Below are 9049 nucleotides of genomic sequence, written 5' to 3' on the forward strand. Positions count from 1 at the left end.
GGCTGTTTCTGTTCTACAGAGTTTCCCATTTAGTTCAGTGAGTTAAAGAGCCATGTTTTTAGTAGTTTTCTGTACGCTAGGTGTTCTCCTGTTGTTCATATTTCCTTGGGGATTGCGTGCCAATGTTTTACCAAGATGCAGGAGAATGCTGATCCACCAAATTTTATCTTGGAGTTTTGTTTTGGCGTGATCTTAGTGTTTGATTTGGTTTGTAAGTGGAGATTCTTTCTGTCCTTTCTATTAGGAAGGATTTTAACCATAGTAAAGCTGTGTCACTGATTACTATTTTGCTTAGTCTTTTGATGATGTTTCCTTGGTGGACTGTGTCGAAGGCTGCTAATAGGTCTAGTAGTATTAATGCAGAGGTGATAATGGATTCAGCATTGGTTTTTACACATCCCATATTGAAAGTAATGCTCTTTCCATTCCTTCTGTTGTACTGAATCCAACATGCGCTTGGTCTAGTAGCTGGTTGTTTTTTACATGTTCTTGGATTTGTTCGTAAACATAGCTTTCCAGGAGTTTCTCCAGGTATGGGATGTTTGCTTTCAGTTGGTAGCTGTGTTTTATGAGGGCTCTTTAAGGAGTGGTTTGATGTAAGCAGATTTGAAGCTTCTTGGTATGTTTCCTGTTGTCAGGGAGTAGCTAAAGAGGTTGCAGACAGATTCTCACAGTGTATTTTTCAGTGAGGGTAGCGTTGTACAGGTCTGGTCGGCAGGGGTCTTTTGGTTAGCCTGCTTTGTTGCTTTTTTTCACTGGGTTGGTGATTTTCCCATTGAGATACATGGGAAGAAAGTTAGTCTTGCGGTTCGTTCAGGTGTTGGTTGGTTAGGAGTGTTGGAGTTTTTGGGTCTGGTCTTGATGATTTGCTGGATGTTTGCGATTTTGTTTTTCATGTGGTTTGCTAGGTCATCACATCGTTTTTATTTGGGTGTGTTGTTGCAGGCGGTTGGATTTCTTGGCTTGTTGATGATGCTGAAGTTATCTTTTTGGGTGTTGGTTGAATTGTTGGTGCATTTGGTGTAGTATAGTATTTTTACTTTGAGGATTTCCTCTTTGTATAGTTGTATCTGTTTTTGGTACACGGTGGCGTGCAGATCATTTGGAATAAAAGCTAAATCTGTAACCGCGGGCTCATGCCAAACACAGTATTTAATATAGCATCATGACCAGTATGCCACTCTGCTAAATATATGTTGGTCTGAATCTACCATTGATTCCATTGAGAGACTGATTTCTAATTAAGTCACTACAAATCCTCATATTGCCTATGTGGTCTACCAGGAAAACCTGGTACCTGACAATCCTTTGAACCTTTAGCCTAGGCTTTGAAACTAAGGTATTTAGTTCTGACAATGTACTCTTCATACATACTTCCTATACAAATTTGACTTACTTACATGCTAATAACCACATTTGCTTACTCTGTGATGGAGCTGGAGCTCTGCTGAAAAGGATCTGTGCACTTGGACAGCCATTGTGCCTTGTATTTGTCCATGAGGAGCCTCTTTGGTAACAAGCAGCTCCTTCATTGGCCTTTTCAAATGTTGTGCACCTATTAAATATTTATCCGTAGGCATCTCACTGGAATGCAAAAGCTTTATTTGTTACGTTTAGTTTAGAGCTGAGTCTGAAAATTCCTCCTTTACGGTCTCTCTCCACTTGGAACACGGGTGCATTTTGAACCCTTTCAGCAGCAGCCAATGTCTGGTGTTTTGCCTTGGTCGCTGCCGCAGGTAAATTGGAACTCTTGTTTTATAGAGAAAGACCTGTGTGTGCTTGAACTGGAACCCTTGGACTAACAGCAATATTGATGAAGGTCCATTGGCAAACTAAGTGTTTCAGGTGTCATTTGTCTTGCTAGTTGGCTGCAAAAATGTGTTGAAGGCTGCTAATAGGTCTAGTAGTATTAATGCAGAGGTGATAATGGATTCAGCATTGGTTTTTACACATCCCATATTGAAAGTAATGCTCTTTCCATTCCTCTTGTTGTACTGAATCCAGCATGCGCTTGGTCCAGTAGCTGGTTGTTTTTTACATGTTCTTGGATTTGTTTGTAAACATAGCTTTCCAGGAGTTTCTCCAGGTATGGGATGTTTGCTTTCAGTTGGTAGCTGTGTTTTATGAGGGCTCTTTAAGGAGTGGTTTGATGTAAGCAGATTTGAAGCTTCTTGGTATGTTTCCTGTTGTCAGGGAGTAGCTAAAGAGGTTGCAGACAGATTCTCACAGTGTATTTTTCAGTGAGGGTAGCGTTGTACAGGTCTGGTCGACAGGGGTCTGTTGGTTAGCCTGCTTTGTTGCTTTTTTTCACTGGGTTGGTGATTTTCCCATTGAGATACGTGGGAAGAAAGTTAGTCTTGCGGTTCGTTCAGGTGTTGGTTGGTTAGGAGTGTTGGAGTTTTTGGGTCTGGTCTTGATGATTTGCTGGATGTTTGCGATTTTGTTTTTCATGTGGTTTGCCAGGTCATCACATCGTTTTTATTTGGGTGTGTTGTTGCAGGCAGTTGGATTTCCTGGCTTGTTGATGATGCTGAAGTTATCTTTCTGGGTGTTGGTTGAATTGTTGGTGCATTTGGTGTAGTATAGTATTTTTACTTTGAGGATTTCCTCTTTGTATAGTTGTATCTGTTTTTGGTACACGGTGGCGTGCAGATCATTTGGAATAAAAGCTAAATCTGTAACCGCGGGCTCATGCCAAACACAGTATTTAATATAGCATCATGACCAGTATCCCACTCTGCTAAATATATGTTGGTCTGAATCTACCATTGATTCCATTGAGAGACTGACTTCTAATTAAGTCACTACAAATCCTCATATTGCCTATGTGGTCTACCAGGAAAACCTGGTACCTGACAATCCTTTGAACCTTTAGCCTAGGCTTTGAAACTAAGGTATTTAGTTCTGACAATGTACTCTTCATACATACTTCATATACAAATTTGACTTACTTACATGCTAATAACCACATTTGCTTACTCTGTGATGGAGCTGGAGCTCTGCTGAAAAGGATCTGTGCACTTGGACAGCCATTGTTCCTTGTATTTGTCCATGAGGAGCCTCTTTGGTAACAGGCAGCTCCTTCATTGGCCTTTTCAAATGTTGTGCACCTATTAAATATTTATCCGTACGCATCTCACTGAAATGCAAAAGCTTTATTTGTTACGTTTAGTTTAGAGCTGAGTCTGAAAATTCCTCCTTTACGGTCTCTCTCCACTTGGAACACGGGTGCATTTTGAACCCTTTCAGCAGCAGCCAATGTCTGGTGTTTTGCCTTGGTCGCTGCCGCAGGTAAACTGGAACTCTTGTTTTATAAAGAGAGATCTGTGTGTGCTTGAACTGGAACCCTTGGACTAACAGCAATATTGATGAAGGTCCATTGGCAAACTAAGTGTTTCAGGTGTCATTTGTCTTGCTAGTTGGCTGCAAAAATTTCGTGACTTGTATGATGCATGTTAAGCTGGATCATCAGAATCAGACTTGTGTTCAGAATTTGAGAGGACACCCTATTCTGTAGAAGAAGGAAAGATACTTATGCCCAGCAAAACTTTATCAAGTTACGGCGGATGAGCAGTAAGGCTTAGAGTTAGGAGAGCGTACGAGTGGTGAAGGGTTCAGTTAAAGCACACACAAATCACTCTTTATAAAAGAAGTTGGGCAGAGTATATTAAATACAATTACATACTCTATTGCATGCACATTCAATTTTGCAGTTCTCTACAGAGCAAAAACAGTTTGCTTTTAAACAGCTTGATCATCAAAATAACACAGTAGTGTAGCAGAGTGAGTGAATAAAGAGCAAGCTAAACAACCCAATTTGAGAAGTAGTATGTTGGAAGAAAGTAAAAAAAAAACACAACCTTATCATTATCAGGTTCTATACTTCAAAGTCATCACTTTGCTAGAAGAGATTGTGCCTAGTGCCCTAGGACTTAGTCACAAGTCTCACTAGAACCCTTGGCAGAAGACTAGGATTCTTTAAAGTAGTCTGAACAAGTGTGTCAAAGCCAACAGACAGTTGTAAGTGTTAAAGTTGAAAAATAATAGAAGCTGAGTTCTTAGGATTCCATCTCCTAATCCAATCACCTTAAGAGAAGCCCAGGGAACGATCCCTGACCAGAACATCAATCATGGTCCAGCAAGGGAGAGATAAGGCAGGACTTGATACCCAATAAACCTTCTGGAGGCGTGGTAGGAATAGAAATACATATATTAACGTTCCCCCTGTATTCAGATTCACCCATTGGCCACTTCAGAGCACTAGGCCTCATGCTTCATGTTTTGGTTCTTTTGGAGAGGTGTCTAGAGGTTGCTGGTGAAAAAGCCCCTTTCGGCATCAGGAATTATGCCTGGCTAGTCGAAGGTTCTTTGCTCTATCAATGCGGATCCTGGCATTGGACAGCTGCACGAGAAAGGACCACCACATAGCCGATTACCAAAGAAGGCCCCCAGTGGACAAAGCAGGTGGAAATCCACAATGGCTAGCACAAACGGCAGAAGTCAACCCACATGATGGAAACAAAGAAACTGGTCCTGCAAGGCCTCGCTGGAGAAGTGCAACCGCATTGGGAACGCTTTTTTGTTTCACAAGTGCACCACTCTGGACAATGGCTGATTCAGCCAGGTAGCCAACAAGGAAGCTTGTCAGCCCGGAGGATGGCTCCGGGATGCTTCTGAAGGCTTCCAAAGGCAGGATCCTCAAGCAGGGGTTAGGAGGATTGTTCCCACTGGTCCAGGGGTCAAAGCACATATGAGGACCCTACATATGTTACGCTGGCACGGTTGAAGACCATGTTCGATAGATGCAATGGCTGCTTCTGGAACTTCAGTAAGGTGCTCCTCTTTAAAGTGTCTCCACTCAATCGACGATCTGAAGAATGGCTGCATGGATGTGGACTGGGACCAGGCAATCCCACCCCTTACATCTGGCCACAAACCTATACTGAGACTTTGTGTGGGAAAATTAAGTATTTGCCTGGGAAAGGACTTATGATATATGGATCATAAATCCAGCCCTGAGGCTAGAAAGAAGGAAAAAGACGAAATAGCGAAAGAACAGGGTAGAATCTCATGGCACTGCCATTTTGGAGTGTATGGTACTCTAAAAGGCATTATGTGGTAAAATGCAAACGTGCATGTGAGAATGTAAAAAAGTGTATGTGACCAACTGTTAGGGAGAATTCTCATTCATTGGCTAATTTCCCTTAACTAGTGAGTCCCCCAGCAGCTTTGCTGGATTTCTGGAGTTATGTTTTCCACTTGGTAAGAGTGTGAGCTTTTCTCCCACTCTTACCCATGTTTTGCCATGTGTATTTCATCTGTTTTTGTGATTGTGGAATCTGGAGTACATCACTTCAGTAGCCCCCTTCTTTTGTGTGTCACACAGCACCTTCAGTGCAGTGACACAGGGTTGTCTTTTAGACTTCCCACCAACTCCATTTCTGGGGCTGACTACTGTCCCCCAGAAAAGGGTAAAGTTGCCATTAACTTTACCTAGTCATTTAACCAAAGATCCGGTACACCCCAACTTACATGGAGTACTGGAAAGGGTTACTCTTTAGTCCTTTTTATCTGTACCTCCTAGAGCCTTGTTTTGCTCTTTTAACATTTAGGGCCTCATTACACGGACGGCGGTGGACCAAGGTGCTATTAAATACCGGCACCGCCTTGGTGGAAAGGGGAATTACCGCCCTATTCCAAGGTTGGTGGGGCGGTAATTCCCTCTTCCCCCATTGCCCTTCCCCATTCCCATTTTTGCCCCATAGGTCTTAATGGGAATGGGGAAGGTTCTAATTATGGCACTGCAAATTGCGGTACCGTAATTAGCTCCCTGGTCCCTTTGCGGGTTGGTTTTTAACGCCTGCAAAAAGCAGGCGTTAAATTCTCCAACCCTCAAAGGGACCTCGTAGTAAAGCGTTAAGGATTTACCGGTACCGGTAAAATACCGGTACCGGTACCTGTAAACCCTTACCGCCATCCGTGTAATGAGGCCCTTAGACTTGGCTGGTGGCAGTGGTATCTACCCTAACTTCTCTACCGCATTTATACTATATAAACATGATACTGTTTTAGACTATTATATTAGCCTCGAACATAAACCCGCTTGACCAAATACTCTTTCTTTTGGCTCCGGTCGGGTTTAGTCGCCATTTCTTTTTGTTAAAGTCCTTCTTGTGTTTTACTTTGCGCGGCAAACCAGGTTTGCCTCCTTTGTTCACTGTCATTTGGCGGGCTTCTGCCAAGAAGCCCTCCTCTAGACGCCTGGGTGTCTAGGTGGGCTGAATGTGAGGGAGGGGTGTAGTCACCCCCTGCACAGGGCATCCTAGGAAACCCAAGTCGCACTTTGCCATGATTGGCTGAGATGGTTGTCCGGGCTGGACAACCCCCCTGCTGCGTGATTGACAGCCAGGCTGTGTGAATGAGGGATTTTCACATAAAAGGCAGGACTCTTGGGCTGGAAGTCAGAGTCGCCACTGGAACTACAAGGAACCGAAGAGAAGCGGAGAAGAAGACGGCTGCTGCAACTATCCCATCCCGGTGAAGCCCTGCTGCAGTCCTGAGCTATCTACCGTTTGACGACCAGAGAAAATCCAGTCCGGAGTCTTCTTCCCTTGAGCCTGGTGGGGTCAATCAGCTCATCTTCCACAGCCAGAGGATCCTCTTTGTGGTCGAAATCACTGCACACTGCTGTAGTGGTCCGGATAGCCACCTGAAGAGCCTCTCCTGTTTTAAAGGAGCGCACCTTTTATTCACCGTCGCTGCTGCTGGCTTCATCCCTGTGTGGTGCAGACCCCTCCAGACGTCCTTCTTCTCATCCCCACAACCAAAGCTCCAGGAACCCGTGGGTCGGCAGGACACTACCAGGAACAACTGCCATGGCACCAGCTTCTCCCTTGAATAAGGTACTGTGTTCTGCTTTGAGGAACTAGGGTGAATCCCTTTTCTCCTCTCCCAAGGCTTTTCCTTTTCTTCCCTCCTTGTTATAACTTTTGCTTACTCTGTTGACAATATCTAAGTACTCCTGGCAACGTTGAATCTTGAACTGTCCGACTGTGTGATCCTCAACAACAGGAACCCGGTTCCACTTGACACTGGCTCCGGCCTATTGACTCTTGTATTTCTGTCAACAAGTGTTCTCTGATTCTGTCTGCTCTGACAAAAGTATTTCCTATGATTTTTGCCCCAACTCTCTCTGGTTAACTCAGGTGCTAAGTGTGTTTTTGCCCCGGTAAAATTTCTTGCCGCGGATACGAGTATCTTTAGTAAAACCGAACTGTCATTACTGTCAAAAAGTGATTGCATATGTATTCCAGGTAACGTCTTTTGTTTCACAACACCGGTCTGTTAAAACATAGGGTACTTACCTTGAGTTATACTGTAACAAGTGAATTGGTTGTGTGTAGTGTATTTTACGTGTGGTTTTGAATTTATAGAAGTGTTGTGTTTTATAACAGATGGTTTAAAAATAAATGTACTTATATTTTTTACCTGAAGCTTTGAGTCAGTGTTTGCTTGAGTCACATTAATTGTGGTCCCTTTGTGTAATCTCTGCTACTGCTCATATACGCCTGAGATAAGCCTGGCTGCTCCGCTACTGCTACCACTTTAACATAGTAGTACAGGCTTGTACCAAAGGTGAAGTTGTATTACCACTTGTAGTCTTAATTGTGTGTAGTGGTCCCTAAGGGCACTGCACAGGATTCTGCCTAACACCAACCTGTCTTGGGCACATGCAAGTACTGCACTGAAAGGTGATTTGTGCAGCTTAGAACATGAGGATCAGAGTTCCTCTGCACTGGATAGAGTAAACTGAGTGAATAGTCACAGTAAACAGAAAATCAGAGTAGATCGAACAGGGAAATAAAGGAGTAAATAGAGTGGAAGGAATGGATAGAGTGACTAAAACAGATAGACTGAATGGAACGAATGGAATGGATGAAACTGATGGAGCAGAAGGCATAGATGGAGCAGAAGGAACGGATGACGGGGATGCAACGGATGGAGTGGACGTAACGGATGGAGTGGATGGAACGGATGGAGTGGACGGACCGGATGGAGTGGACGGATTGCACATAGTTGATGGATTGCACGCAGTGGACAAAACAGAGGGAGTGGACGGAACGAATGGAGCGGACGGAATGGATGGAGTGGACGGAACGGATGGAGCGGATGGAACGATGGAGTGGAAGGAATAGAAGGGAGGATGTCACGGATTGGTGCGGATGTTACGGATGGTGCGGATGCTATGGATGGTGAGGATGCTGTGGATGCTATGGATGTTACGGGTGGTACAGATATTACGGGTGGTGCGGATGTTATGGGTGGTGCGGATGTTACGGGTGGTGCAGATGTTATGAGTGGTTCGGATGATACGGTGGTGCAGATGTTATGGGTGGTGCGGATGTTATGGGTGGTGTGGATGTTACATGTGGTGCGAGTGGTGCAGATGTTGCGGGTGTCGCGGATGATGTGGGTGTCACAGGCGGTGCAGGTGTTGCAGTTGGTGCGGTTGGTGCGGGTGGTGCGGACGATGTAGATGGAGTAGGTGGAGTAGGTGGAGTGGATGGAACAGATGGAGTTGATGCAACTGATAGAAGGATGTATTGGGTGGAGTGGACAGAACAGATGGAGCGGATCAAGTGTATGTATTGGATAGAGTGGATGGAGTGGATGGGGTATATGTGTTGCATAGAGTGGACGGAGTAGATGGAGTATATGTATTGGATAGAGTGGACAGAGTGGATGGAGTATATGTATTGGATAGAGTGGATGGAGTGGATGGAGTATATTAATTGGATAGAGTGGATGGAGTATATGTATTCGACGGAGTGGATGGAACAGATGGAGTAAATAGAACGGATGGAACGGATGGAGTAGATGGAACCGATAGAACGGATGAAGTGGATGCATTGGATGGAGTGGACAGAACGGATGGAGCAGATCGAGTATAAGTATTGGATAGAGTGGATAGAGTGGATGTAGTATATGTTTTTGATGGAGTGGATGGAACAGATGGAGTAAATAGAACGGATGGAACGGATGGAGTAGA

This window comes from Ambystoma mexicanum, chromosome 7q (genome assembly GCF_040938575.1).
Source record: "Ambystoma mexicanum isolate Mex_15411 chromosome 7q, UKY_AmexF1_1, whole genome shotgun sequence".
NCBI lineage: Eukaryota > Metazoa > Chordata > Amphibia > Caudata > Ambystomatidae > Ambystoma > Ambystoma mexicanum.